This window comes from Paroedura picta, chromosome 3 (assembly GCF_049243985.1).
Source record: "Paroedura picta isolate Pp20150507F chromosome 3, Ppicta_v3.0, whole genome shotgun sequence".
Classification (NCBI taxonomy): domain Eukaryota; kingdom Metazoa; phylum Chordata; class Lepidosauria; order Squamata; family Gekkonidae; genus Paroedura; species Paroedura picta.
The window spans coordinates 56,733,304-56,748,001 of record NC_135371.1 but is presented as its reverse complement, the minus strand read 5'-3'; the positions used below and the strand labels follow the sequence as shown (position 1 = coordinate 56,748,001).

The 14,698-nt window shown below is 45.0% G+C and overlaps 1 long non-coding RNA gene across 1 annotated transcript in view; it reads left to right on the top strand.

The window, feature by feature from the left end:
• LOC143831117 (uncharacterized) overlaps positions 1 to 14,698 on the top strand; it is a 62,752-nt gene that overhangs the window by 16,943 nt on the left and 31,111 nt on the right. The gene's annotated exons all lie outside the window — the stretch shown is intronic.

Below are 14,698 nucleotides of genomic sequence, written 5' to 3'. Positions count from 1 at the left end.
GATTGATAGATAATTTTGGATTTGCAGTCAGCGGACTGCCTAGGCAAGCTCATGCCCTTTGTTGCACCAACCCTCTGTTTGGGTGTTCAATAAAATGTCGTGGCCATTTAAATGCCAACAAGTTGTGTCGCCTCTTCTTTCCCCAACCTGGCCTCCTGCCAGCCAATATAGAATTATATACAAATTCAGTGTAACCTACACAAACACATTTTGGAAATAATAGAGAACCAGTCTGTTTATCTCAGTTATGTTTTTAATAACTCAACAGACAATGGGAGACTTAAGGAACATCTGAAAGAAACAAGAGAAATAAACACCATATTATGATAAAGGTGACCTGAACTGCCTGAGGATGGTAGAATCTTAGTTCATTCATCAAAATGGAGTATAGAAACCTATAAAAATGACTGAGCAACATATGACTTCTAAATAGCACTGCCATCCTGGCGAGAGCTGGAGAATTCCTGGAATTACAAATAATCTCAAGACTGAAGAGTTCCATTCCCCTGGAGAAATGGCAACTTTGGAAGGTGGACTGTGTGGCATTATACCCCCACTTAGATTCTTCTCCTCTCCAAACGTCTCCCTCTCCAGCTCTGCCCCCCAGATCTCCAGGGATTTTGCAACCCAGTATTGACAAACCAACCCCTAAGTTATATTTGTTCAGACTGACAATGCAGCTGGATGTAAAAAGAACAGAACACATATGCATTTATATCAGAGACAGAAAGACAGAGCAATGGAAATGATTGCATCTCAAACTGCCATCAGGATTTGAACTATATTAGGAGACAGGACAACAAGAAAACTTGGTAAGTTTTCATTCAACTCATGTCCTTTGCATATCCTGCCCTAAGCAAATAGTGAAGGAGTCAAATTGACCTAAAATATGGCAGGCAACCACTTCACAGTAGTTGCCTGAGAGAACTTCAGCAGTATAATTCAAGCAGCAGTTTTGACAGCTGATGTACTAATGATCTCCCCTGATACAGGTTGATAGTGGGAGATGTTAAAGCACTGCTTGTACTTGATACCTCAGTGTTCACTAATACATCCACTGTGACAGCCTGAGAATAGGAGTTTATGATCAGTTTATGAATCTTGTTTCAGAATCAGTTTTACAAGCATGTGAACAGTACAGCAGCTTCTGATATTTAGCATTTGTTTATTATTATTAAGAAGTCTGGAACAGCTGCCTCTCACTAGCTTATTCCTCTAATATTGGCCTCAATATTATTCTGCCTTTCAAGTCATTGAAAGTCTGGTATCTTTAGGAGAAGCCAAATTTTACAATTCCGTTTAGTCTATGGAAAATTATATTAAACACGCACAACCCACCAAAAGTTAGCACCAACAAAACCCCATTTAATTTTAAACCAGTAGAAGTAGTTAGACATCTCCCAATGCTTTCAACAGGACCACTTGAACTACCTCTGGAATTCCGTGTGCTCCAATTTTCTGCATACATTACGTTACCCAAATTTAATTGGGGTAATTAGTGTTTTATTGGAGAACTAGAAAGAAAGCCCATTTGTAAAAATGGGCAATAAGGAGAGGTTTGGGGAGGTTGCGCAGCGGCGCTCAGGAGGGGTGGGTGGAGGGCGGAGGGCGGAGGGTGGGGCCGGGGCGGTGTGGCGTCGGGCAGCGGGAGTCCAGCGAGCGGGCGGGGTTGGGGGAGAGGCGCAGGAGAATCACGCATGGCCGGGAGTCGGCACATGCGTGGTTTGGTGGCCTGGGGTGGACGGTGGTAGGGTGGGGGAGGTGAGCGACACATGCGCGGGATGGAGCGCATGCGTGGCTCAGTCTGTTGGTGTTGGGCTAGCCGCGCGGTTGGCGCGGCCTGGGGGCGGCATCGGAGCAGTTGTGAGCAAGGCGTGGGAGAACGGAGCTGTTAGCGACATGGCAAGTAGGGGCGCATCGGAGGGTGGGTGGGCGTGTTCGGGGAAAAGGATCGTGTGGGGGGGTTGAGGGTGTAGGGTGGGAAGCGCTGCGGAGTTGGCGCGGCTTGGGGGGTAGGTGTTCACGCGGGCAGCAACGAAGGTGGTGTAGGGCATGGGGATGGGGTGGGATGGGGGGGTGGTAAGTGAAGGGGTGTAGCAGTGGTGGGGGGGCTGGCCTGGGTCGATGGGGGGCAGCGGCAGGGTTCCAGAGGGCGGCAGTGGTGGCGTGGCCGTCGGTGGAAGGGCGAGCCTGAGGCGTGGGATTGGCTCGCGGCTTTGCAGGGCAGTTTGGAGGGCGTGTGGCTGGAAAGAAGCAGGGCCTCCTCCCTACTCCTTTCCCTGCATGGAGGCGCAGTCCACGACGGGCAAGCAGGCAATGGTGAGGCGTGCTTCGCGCGCCTCACCATTGCCTGCTTGGGCCAGGAGTGACAGTCGGAGGGGTGAATCAGGAGCCGTGAAGCGGCTCCTGATTCGCTCTGCCGAGTTTTTATCACGGACAGCGCCCACCCTAACTCCTCCCAACTTGCCCTTAGGCTTTTATTTTTAACCGCAGAGCGGTTTACAGATTAGCAAAAGGCGGGTAAGTAGAGAATCCCCACCTCTAAATAAACCAGTCTGAGGTAAGCTGGAAATGTTCTTTATTAGAAAGAATTAAAGCAATACAAGTGCATTAAAGGCATGTAAACCACACAATCAAGAAGTCTAAAGAAAACAAGGGGAAGAAAGAGGCAATATTTACCATCATGATGTGAAGAGGGCAGTCTGCATGGTCCCAGTCCAGGTTCACAGCAAAATGGTTAGCACTCCATGGAAAGAAAGAAGAAAGCCTATATGTTCATAGACAGTGTATGCAAGGTACCCAAACCAAACACAGAGAGAAAAGGAAGGCAAGCTGCCATGTAAATGGAGGTGTGCAGAGAGTCCCAGAACACACACAAACAATTGGTGTGGAGTGCTCTACTTTTATAGGGTAAAATAGTACCGTGATCTAAGTTGACGTCCTAGCCCCTCAAAATATATTGATGATATTTCCTCTGTGTGACAATGACTGTAGGAGATATGTGATGGGTTTGTCTTGATGTGGACAATGTTTCTGGGAGAGACCCCCAGGGAGAAGAGAGTTCTATGAAGAGACACCAGTTTTGAGTTTAGACAGAGTAACAGACAGTTACTGCAGTGAACTGACTGATGGACCTAGGTGAGTACAGGATTTTTCTTTTTCTCTGAGGATCTTGTATGAAACAGAGGATCTTCTGCCTTGTAAGAGGGCCTCTTTAACTCTTATTGTATATTTGAAGACAAAGTGAACACTATTAAAAAAACATAGATCTCAATTTTCTCTCTTCCAAAGGCTGAAATACATGCTGCTGTGTGGAGGTTCACACTGTTTTATGTTTTTCTCACATTGTTAACTGTTGGTATAGCTGACTGACCCAGGACTTTTGCTTGCAAAGCATACCCTCTACCACTGATCAACAGCTCTTTTTGTGATGCATGATGGAAACATGGAAACATTAAATAATCAATGTTCACTCAAAAAAAATCCTGGAAAACCTCAAGCAGAGGCTTAGTGGCTTACTGCAGAATGCAGGTGTTTAAAGGGACTTTGAGTCCCATTAATGCAGGTGTAAGAACACCATACCTAAACAATATGAACAGCTTCATACTTAGAACTGCTTTTACTGCTCTTTGCTTTCAGACCATGAAGACAAAGCAATATGTGGAAGATATAATCCTCCTTACACTGATCCTAGATCTAAATTTCTGGGAAGTTTTCTTGTGGAATACAGTGGATTGAAAAGATGTAGATAAAATTTGCTTGCTTTTATCTTTTGTTTTACTCGGTTTTTGTGGTGGTTGCAAGAACAATCAGGGTGAGATTTGTGACTAATGATTTGATTGGTAATTTAATGTGAATTTTAAATGTCTCAAGACTATGTGGCAATGTTATACATATTATGTTTCTGTTTTGTAACATCTTGCAATGGCTTAAGGCTATGAGCAATAAAAATGATTGACTGGTTGACTTTGAATCCCTTTAAACCCCAGCTTTCTGTTTCCCTTGAAAACTACAAAAATAGCTGAGTGGAAGGAGCAGCCTGTTCTCTTCCATTCAGCTGTTTTGTGGTGCCTTGTGCAGTCACTATCAAGTTTAAAGATATTGGAATACAATCAGCAAGTTATTTGGAAATGGCGTACTTTGTGACTCTGCTGTAAATTCAGGATTCTAGTTGTGTACTCAGCAGAGACATTTAATGGTTCCAGGTGGAAGACTGCAGATAATTCCAAAGGCATGTTTTCACTGACTCACCTAGAGTTTTTTGTCTCAGGGAGGCAACACATACTTCCTCCTAGACAGGAAAAGAAGGGGGCTTTGTTCTCTCCTAGTTAGTTGCAGTTGGAGTTGCAGTTAGAGCCATGCCTGTTGTGTTTGCCCTTGAGTAAGCAGGCAGATTCCATTAAGCCATCCATATTTTAGTATGTGGGAGCCGGCTGTCTTCCTTGTAACTTAAGGTTTGTGGGCCCCTGTTTCGCAAGTCTAGATGGAACCTTTTAGCAAGTTGGGAGACTCTTTTTATTTGTTGGTTGATCTTTGTGAGAGCCTCCAGATCCACTACCATGCCTGTGGCCAGTGCAAAGGTATATTGGGAATCCCCCCAAAAAATTCCAACAAAAGAGAGGGCACAAGAAAGTCCAAAACAGCTGAGCAGATTGTATGTAGGGCCAGAGGCCAGTTTGATTCAGTTCATGGTTTGGCCATGAAACTTGAACTGGCACTAACCACAATTTTCCAGTTCATACCCATCCCTAATTGTGACTTCTCCAAGTTCACTAGGCAGTGCCAGCAAATGATCTCTGAATATTGAATTTGCAGCATTAGACCCTAGGCTCAATCAAACATTCACATTTTTAAGGCATAATATATTTAATTTTGTTTTAAATATGATTCTGTCTCTACTTCAAAGCAACCTCCTGATGTATTAGTTCAGTTAATTCATAGCAGAGAACAGTTTCGAAAAGCCTCATAATTAGGGCTCTAAACTTTAAAAGGCTGGTGCATTTCCCCAGGTGCCAGAGTGACTGGAATATTTCTTCCTTCAGCTCTTTTGTCTGAACTCTAAAAGGTGACAGGTTTGTTAATTAAAACAGTAGTATACATAAGATTTTGAAGTGAAGCTAAAAATTATTCCTTTCAAATTACCTTTTTCAGGTTATTATATTTAATGTACTTCAAATAAATCTTTTTCATTCTTAGGGTACCCTGCCTGGAGTTTTGAAAGGGCCATACATTTTTGTACCCATAACGTTCGACATATTGCTCCGTCTTTGGAAGATGTTTGGGGAAACTTTGACTGACATAGTTTAAAGGGCAGTTCTTTTCAAAGCCAGTGAATGCTGAGTTAATATGCTTCAACTTCCATTTCTAAAAATATTCATTATGCTTAGACCCCTCTTTTCTTCCATCTCGGCCCACATCTTGAAACTAACTAGCAGTGGAGCGACAGAGGCCATTACCACATAGGTAATCTGCCCCAGGTTCAATGCTATTGGGAAGCAAGTTTCCCCCCGCTTCCCCACAGAATTGTGGTATATTAGTATACCTCCAGGGGCCTCCACAGCTTTTCTTTGATCATTCTCAACTTGCTTTCCCAAAACGTTTTGGGAAAGATCACAGTAAAGACTGAATGGCTGCCATATGGGTGGGGAAGTCTGCATTTTTCCACTCAGATGGCAGCCATTTTCCCTGACACTGTCATCCCCCTACCCCAACAAGCAAATTTCATCAACCTTCCACCTGGTGGCTTGGTCTCTGTGTGTTTTACATCACTGAATGTTACTATATAAATATACCATTACAAAAATATACATTTAAAAGGTTCTCTGAATTTCCAGCTTTCATTTTCCTAAATAAGTTTCCAGTCCCTTCCATTTTGTTTCCCCTTACACCTATTTGACATGAAAGCTAGGAATTAGGACAAGCTGTTGCATATAACTGTATAGTGCTACATTGAAAAGAGTACTATTCAGTTGCCAGGATTTCTTTTTAAAAAACTAATGAAAAGTACCAGAGAACCAGGGAAGAGGGGATGGCTGCTGCTTGAGGGGCCAGGGTGAAACCTGCCATGTAGAAGCACCATTGTCGCTGCACTGTATTAGCAGCCACCCCAGCAACGGGGAAGCCACAAGCCTGGTCCCTGTGAGGAAACTACCTAAGACTGGAGTAATTTGACTTAGGATTGCATCTATTTTTCCAACTCCTTTCTGATAATAGCAAGAGAGCTCCAGTTTCAGAGTTGTGCAGAGGTTAAAGAGCTAAATCCTGCTCTTGTTCTTGTGCAACCCTGATCATGTCATGTGGATTCAACTGAGCTTAAAGAGATACTCAGAAGATCCATTCACAGATTTCACGGCATCCTGTCTGTTTAGAGGTCCACTTACCTGCCAAGTGTCATAGGTAAGAATGTAGTACACTAGCGTATATGTTGAGCATTCTACGTTATGAAAGTGTATAGCACCTGAAACATATTACTTGTATTTCCATATAGAGATGGGCATCATTTATCATTTGAGTTTTAAATTGTACAAACACAGGAATGCAGGACAAAATTACATGAAATATTAAGTCTGTGGAGGCAGAATTACATGAAATAGTGAGACTATGATAATTTTAAAGACTATATATTCCCAAAGGCAGCCAATGCGGATGTTTTTTTCGGGAGGGGGGAGGAGAGAAAGGTGTTTTTAAACTTTTGACTCTTCCTGTTTTCCCACTGGAAAATGTTATCCAAAATCTATTTTTATTTCCACTACACTGGAGGAAAAATACAGGTACCCATCTATTTTCCCCAGAAAAAGTAGTTCAGGAGTGATACTTTTCAAAAGCAAAGACCTTGTTTTTTGAGTGGATATCTAGCCTGAATGAAAACTCGCTCTGACCTATTCTTCACTGGCACTGCTGCACAGGCTGCTGCCAAGTGTTTTGGCCAGAGGGCAGGTTGCCCCGCCTCTTCCTGGGTCTGTGCAGGGCAGCATTTTCCTTGCCAGACCTGGTCCACCCTGGATTTATGCCTCTAGACAAGGCAGCCAGGGTGACAGCGTTCCACTGCACTGTGAGGTGGTGGGGGGCAATTTTAATTTTTAAGAATGGGGTATTGCATTACAATACAATACCCCATGCTTAAAAGTTTTAAAAATGCCCCAGTGCTGCACAGTGCAGCAAAGCTGCCTGCGGCATTTTATGTCCCTTACAGGATTTCATAGTCACAGCCATGGATGGGGAAGAGCCAGGCCAGGATGGCCCTGGCCTGACAAAAGCCCTGTTGGCACCCAGGGCAAATGAGGGACTGAGTGGGCCAGGCCTGGGATCATAGAATTAGAGAATCATAGAATAATAGAGTTGGAAGGTACCTCATGGGTCATCTAGTCCAACCCCCTGCACTATGCAGGACACTCACATCCCTATCGCTCATCCACTGTAACCTGCCATCCTCTTAAGCCTTCACAGAATCAGCCTCTCTGTCAGATTGCTATCCAGCATCTGTTTAAAAATTTCCAAAGATGGAGAACCCACCACCTCCCGAGAAAGGCTGTTCCACTGAGAAACTGCTTTAACTGTCAGGAACTTCTTCCGGATGTTTAGATGGAATTTCTTTTGAATTAATTTTATCCCATTGGATCTGGTCTGTCCCTCTGGGTCAAGAGAGAACAACTCTGCTCCATCCTCTATATGGCACCCTTTTAAATACTTGAAGATGGTTATCAGATCCCCTCTTAGTTGTCTCTTCTCCAGGCTAAACAGACCAAGCTCCTCCAATCTTTCTTCATATGTCTTGGTCTCCAAACCTCTCACCATCTTTGTTGCCATCCTCTGGACACGTTCCAGCTTGTCCACATCCCTCTTCAACTGGGGTGCCCAGAACTGAACACAGTACTCCAAGTGAGGCTGAACCAGGGCAGAGTACCAGGGCACCTCCTGTGATCTGGACACAATACTCCGTTTGATACAGCCCAACATCCCATTTGCCTTGTTAGCCACCGATGGTCCCAGCCTGGCAATTATCCCATTGAGAATTTGCCCCACCACCAAACAAGCAGTAAGGCAGTGCAAATTCCCAATGTGGAAACGATATCTGTTATCACATGCCTTCTGATTTCCTTGGGATTGCAGTCTTAGTTGAATTGTATGTTCTGAATTTGAATTGTATGTTCTAAATTAATACTATGACTGACTATGTTAGTATTTTACATTGTTTGCACTATTAGTTACCTAATGATTCATTGAATTATACAGCTGAATTAAAACTGAATTCCTCAGGAAGGCATTCTTGTAAGGGAATGGGGTTTTAGTTTAACATCTGTAAAACGAGCAGGCTGTTATTGCTTTGCTTATTGTATGTATTCTGTTTTTATTGCAATTTTACCATTATTGCAATCCATTCCTCCATTGTTCATTATATTTAGCACAGTTCACTGTTTTGTTGCACTTTTTAAAATTGTGTAGTACCCTGGTGCCTCAACAAGAAGGGTGGACTAAGAACAAATGACAGGCCTCCTTGCTCTGGACATGCCTTTAAGGTCTAGCAACCCATCTGGAAATGGTGTGAGTAGTTTGTCTCTCAGTCACTTTCCTGCCTAACCAATGGAGACATCCTTAAAACAAATAGAATAATTAATGGAAAGTGAGAAATCTCCCTGCAGAACATCCAAGCAGGTATACCACAGCAGGCAGCATGAGCCTAGGAAAGGGGGTGGGGGTGAGTGGCACATTGGAGGACTAGAGTAATACTAGCAATTTTTTAAATCTACTTTGAAGTAATAAGCTTTCATCTTTTAAAAAAGAAATTGGAAGATACTATTCATTACTAGGGAATTCCAATAGCTTCATTGATGTTCTGCTAATTAGCAGGTTGGTTGCAACAAACATCAACGTAATACTAATAATGAGAAGCAGAACACCAATTCTAGTGCTGCAGAAACTTGGATGTAAGTCCCTGTTCAGTCATGAAATGCACTACACTGTGCTGGCAAAGTCACTCTTGGGGCCAAAATGGGGTATCCTTGTGTAAGTTCTTGTGGGTGGCCTGTGGGAGGAGTGCGATAGCGGCATCAGCAGCTTCTCTGCACCCCTTCAGGCACACTAAATCATAGAATCCTAGAGTGGGAAGGGACCATCCAGGCCATCAACCCTAACCCCCTGCTCAATGCAGGATTAGCCTAAAGCATCCTTGATAGGCATCTGTCCATCTGCTGCTTGAAGACTGTGGGGGGGGCTCACCCCCTCATTAGGCAGCTGATTCCATTGCTGAACTAATCTATGGAAATGTCCCTCCTCGTGTCTAGCCAGTACTTTTCTACATGTAGTTTAAACACATTACTGTGAGTCTTATTCTCTGCTGCCAACAGGAGCTACTCCCTGCCCTCCTCTAAGTGAAGCTTGAACTCTCCTGTGGAGTACCACAGGGTTTGGTGCTTTTCCCCCACACTTTTCTAAATCTTCATGCACCCTCTGGCCCAGCTGGTCAGGAGTATCTCTTGATGGACTGCCACCCTGATTCCTCCCCCGGATCTGTTTGCCAGATGTTTGGAAGCCGTAGCTGGATGGCTTGAGCAGAGTCGTCTGAAACTCAACCCTGCCAAGACGGAAGTCCTGTGGTTTGGGGGGAAGGGAGCAGATCAGGAAGTGCGATTACCCACCCTGGCCGGGATGAAACTGACCATTGCGCCCCAGGCAAGGAATTTGGGGGTAGCCTTGGATGCCTCGTTAACACTGGAGGCCCAGGTCAAGAAGGTAGCGGGCCAGGCTTTTCTCCACTTTTGCCAGGCCCGGCTGCTAGTACCCTACCTGTCTCCTGACCACCTAGCCACCGTGATGCATGCAACGGTCACCTCCAGAATAGATTTCTATAACTCGCTCTACGCGGGCCTACCCCTGCACCTGATCCAGAAATTACAGCTGGTACAAAATGCGGCTGCTAGGGTCCTCACAGGAACAGCTTGGAGGGCCCATGTCCAGCCTGTGCTGAGGCAGCTGCACTGGCTACCGATAGCTAGCTGGATCAGGTTCAAGGTTTTGGTTATAAGCTTTAAGGCCCTCCGCGGTCTGGGACCCACATCTTTCCACAGGGCCTGCAAAACAGAGCTCTTCCGCCAGGCTTGTGGTTGAGGCCGGCGCCTCCCCTTTTTAGATCGCCCCCCCCTCTACATCTACATCAGCAGTGACCCCTGGTTTCCCGGATAGTTCCGCCGCCGTCAGGTAGGGTGGGTTGGGTGGACTGGGGATTGTTTTTAGGTGTTTTATGTATTAGGGGGTTTATGGGGTTTTTACATGTTGTTACCTGCCAAGAGCCTCAGGGGAGTGGCAGGCTAGATATCTAATAATAATAATAATAATAATAATAATAATAATAATAATAATAATAATAATAATAAAGTCTTTCTGCTAAAATGAGCCATTCCACCATTCAACATCAATATAATAGCATGACCATGTATGCACTGCAATACAGACTTCTCATGGTGGGTTATCAATACACTTTAATCCAAAGTGGGATTGGACAACTTTATTCTATCACTTTCCTTGAATCCTCCAGAAATAATTATGGTCTTGTTTGCCAGTACTTGGAGTATGAATTGTTCAAAAAGGAAATAAACAAGATCAGCTTTATTGTCTGGGACAGCCAAGAAATTTGGCACCTTCTTGGAAGTGCCACACATCTCTGTATTGGCTGTTGTTATTTTGCTTGTTTGTCTCTTATCTCTTCTTTGATAGATTTTTGTACCTGTCAAGTGCAATGTCAATCCTGTCAAAATGGTTTCCACTGTGAAAATCAGATTTAATAAAATTGTCATTCAGGTCAACAAAACTACTACACCCAGAGGTTTCCCTAATGCTTCCACACATTTGGCCATCAATCATAAAAAATGAAGTCCTGTCAAGTGTCATATGGCCATAACAAAAAATATTGTTTGTCAAGATACCTGCAAGGATCAATTTGTTCCCTGCTCTGAAGTTGCTATTCAGTTCTACCAATGCTACCAGCACTGGTCACAAATCATGTTGCAATATATCTTGAAGTTTTTCTACCCTTCCAACTTCATAGGACATGATGAATAAGCACTGTAAGTTCTCCATGTTAGTTTTCACAGTAACAAACTTGTCAGTTGACTGGCATAATACTAATTGTCCAATGAGATGAAGGTCGGCTTTTGGCATGAACGAGGCCACAGCTTTATTAACAAACCACAAACAAGGGTTGGTCAGGCACGAGGTGTAATCCCCATGCAGCCATCCAACTGCTGACATGGGCTCAAGGGGCGCCCTGAGTCCTGGGAGGAGGCCAGTAATGGTTGCCAGGCATCCACCTCATCCAACCATCCTTACCTTCCCAGCTGGGCAAGTCCACACTCGGTGTTAGCCAATCTCTTATTCAGACCCCCTCTTCAGGACCCAGTACGCAAACTGACCCCTGAACCAAATACTCTACCTCGTGCTCCTATTTCACAGCTGTGATGAGAAAACATGAACTCCAAACGAAAAACTGGATGGGAGGGTGGGCATTTGTCCTCCAGCTCAATAAGTGAATAAGAGGGCAAGTCCAAGGCACATGGCACTTATAAAGCGCCTGCCCCTGCCCTCTCCATCGCTCTGATGTGCACGCCACACACCGATGCTTTCACGCCGATGCTTTCAGGCTGCACATCTCCTTGGCCCACGCCTCCCCACCCCACGTTCCTGCCAGTGCCACGCCCATCCTGCGCAATGCTGGCCTCCCTCCAGCAGAGTGTCCTCTTTGCTGCCCGGCTCCTCCGCTTCATCAATGGCAGCTGCAGATTAGACTTCACCGCTATTTGTCACATCAGAAATCTGGGCAAATGCTGAACTATATAAAAGTATTATAATAAATATCATAACAATAGATAGATGTATTTCAGCTTTAGAAGTGTGATTTTGTGGTTGTGCTTGAGTTTTTATGCTAGATTTGTTACAAAGCTTTCAATAATATTATTATGCCTTTAGGGGTTCCTGTGACAAACATGGTTAGTTTGAGCAATGTTTTATTACTTGATACAGGGTCTTTCTAATAGGTAAGCAACTTTTATAGGACTTCTGTATTGTTTATTTAAGAATGCAAACATGGAACACACGGCTGTACCTTATCTGTTAGGATTCATAGAGATATAATTCCGCATCAGCAGACCATTAATGTAGAAATTTGTTATGCATACGCTTAGACTTCTTGTCCGTTGGTAAGGCTAGAATCCCAAAGAAGACCTGTGAGTCTTATTCTAAAATGCTTATACTTAATATATGAAAAATATCACTTTCTAACATCTGTCTGGTTTGTTACACAAGGCCTGAGATCACTAGTACATTTGAGGGACGTTCGTTTACATAGAGGCTAGATCCTACAGAAAAACTGTATTATATTAGAGCAGCAAGCTGTGTATTATGGTTTTGAAAAAACAATTTGTTATTAAAACATTGTTATCAATCCCTTATTCTAATAACAGGATACTCTTCATTTTTTATGCTAATTGAAAAAGGCAAGTCCAAAATGGTGAGTTACTGGAGACCCATCTTATCAACAATGTATAAGACAAACATGTTTGTCTGGTTACTTTGTTGTCAGTTTAAGGTAAAGGTAAAGGTATCCCCTGTGCAAGCACTGAGTCATGTCTGACCCTTGGGGTGACGCCCTCCAGCGTTTTCATGGCAGACTCAATACGGGGTGGTTTGCCAGTGCCTTCCCCAGTCATTACCGTTTACCCCCCAGCAAGCTGGGTACTCATTTTACCGACCTCGGAAGGATGGAAGGCTGAGTCGACCTTGAGCCAGCTGCTGGGATCGAACTCCCAGCCTCATGGGCAAAGCTGTCAGACGGCTGCCTTACCACTCTGCGCCACAAGAGGCACAAGAGGTTGTCAGTTTACTATGTAGTAATTTATTGGCTATTATGCCAATGGTAAACTATGTGTAAGATTTGAATATGTTTGTCAGGCTGTTATGCTACCTGTTTACTATGTATTAGTTTGAATAACAGATACTTTCATAGAAACAGTAATTTTACATTAAAGAATTGTGAAGGGTCTCTTGCCTCCGCTGTAGGTCACCACCCTTCTTTCCTTTAGTCCATAGGTCGACTGCTACACCCTTCGGTCAACACCATCTTCTCACCTCTTGCAAGCTGAGAAGGTCGGGGTCATTCTGCAGGTTATCCTGGAGTTCTCTGCCTGTATCTTCCACTGGGTTCTGCCCAACCTCCTCCCCCGCATAGCACCCCTTCACTGGTTCCTCCCATGTCACCCAATCCAAAGCTGTCTGAAATTTTGGAGCCCCTCTCCCTAACAAAAAAGCGTACAGCAAACTAGGCACTAGGGCAGCTTCTATTTTCCAAGACCCTGTTACACTGTTACCATCACCACCGGAAATTTCTCCACATGACCATGGCAACTCATAACTGTGACCTATCTCACTATTTCGCCGGGTCTAGAACTCCCGCTGTCCACTAACGCCCCTCTGCACTCCCCATTAACCACTATCATTAGAAATCTGGGTTGTCGGTTTGATTTCTGGACCAAACTATTCATTGCCACATCCCACCCCATGTTGCACTCCATGAGGGGGCATTCCCTCTTAAAGTGAACCCACTGACCACAAGTAAAACAGGGCCCTTTCTCGGACCCCTCCTTCGGCTTCCCCTCCAGTTTGCTTCCTAACGACCCCCCAGATGAAGGCGCAACACTAGGACGCGTGTCAGACACCCCTTTTCCCGTCCACAATGGCCGAGGTGACGGAAAATTAGGAGGTCGGGCACGCCCACACTTTACACTGTTCCCCCCCCCCCAGCTGCCGTCACTCATCTCATCTTGACACTAGGATTACTAGGCCCGGAGCGTGGTACTTCCTTATGCTCAGCAGCCACAAAAGCTTCCAGCAATCCCGCTGCTTGTGTTAAGCACGAGGGCCGTTGGCAATCAATCCAATGACAGATACGCCCTGGTAGAACTTGGAACAACTGCTCCAATACAACTTTTCCCACCAGTTGGTTCTCTCCCTCTGTCTTTGGATCCAGCCATCTCTCCACTGCATCCCATAACTTGTTGACCAACACCCGGGGTCACACCCCAGCTGCAAAAGAAATAGCCCAAAACTTCTGTCTATAAGTCTCCGGTAATACTTCAAATATATCGAGAATGGCCTTCTTCAGTGTGTCATAATCAGCGGACTCCTCCTTAGCTAAATCTTTGAGGGCTGCCTGTGCCTCTCCAGTCAAGTAAGGTCCGAATATATATCACCATTGACTGCGAGGCCACTGGGCCGCTTCTGCTGTCCTCTCGAAGGGATCTAAATAGGCTTCCACATTGTCCTCCACTCCTAGCTTGGCTAAGGAAGGCCACGGTACTCTGCCTAAGGGGTTTGCTGCCAGCCCACCAGCCCCGGCCCCTTTTCCACGGTTGCTCATCCATCGCCTGCAGCATCTCAGCCCACATCCTTTCTTGGGCAGCATTTTGTTGCTCCATCATTTCTTGCCATACTCTAGACTGGTTTCCCACCAGCCAACGCCTGAATTGAACAAAGTCCATAGGGTTCTCGTCGGGCATTCTCTCAACTACAGAACCACTAGAGGAACCTTCAGAGCTGCTCTCGTCAGTGCTGCTGCCTGCTGGGCTGCTGCTTGCTCGGGCTGCCCCACCACTTTCAACGGAGGAGTCCAGCCGGGTGGGGTCGGTAAACTAGGGCGTGGCCAGGGCATAGT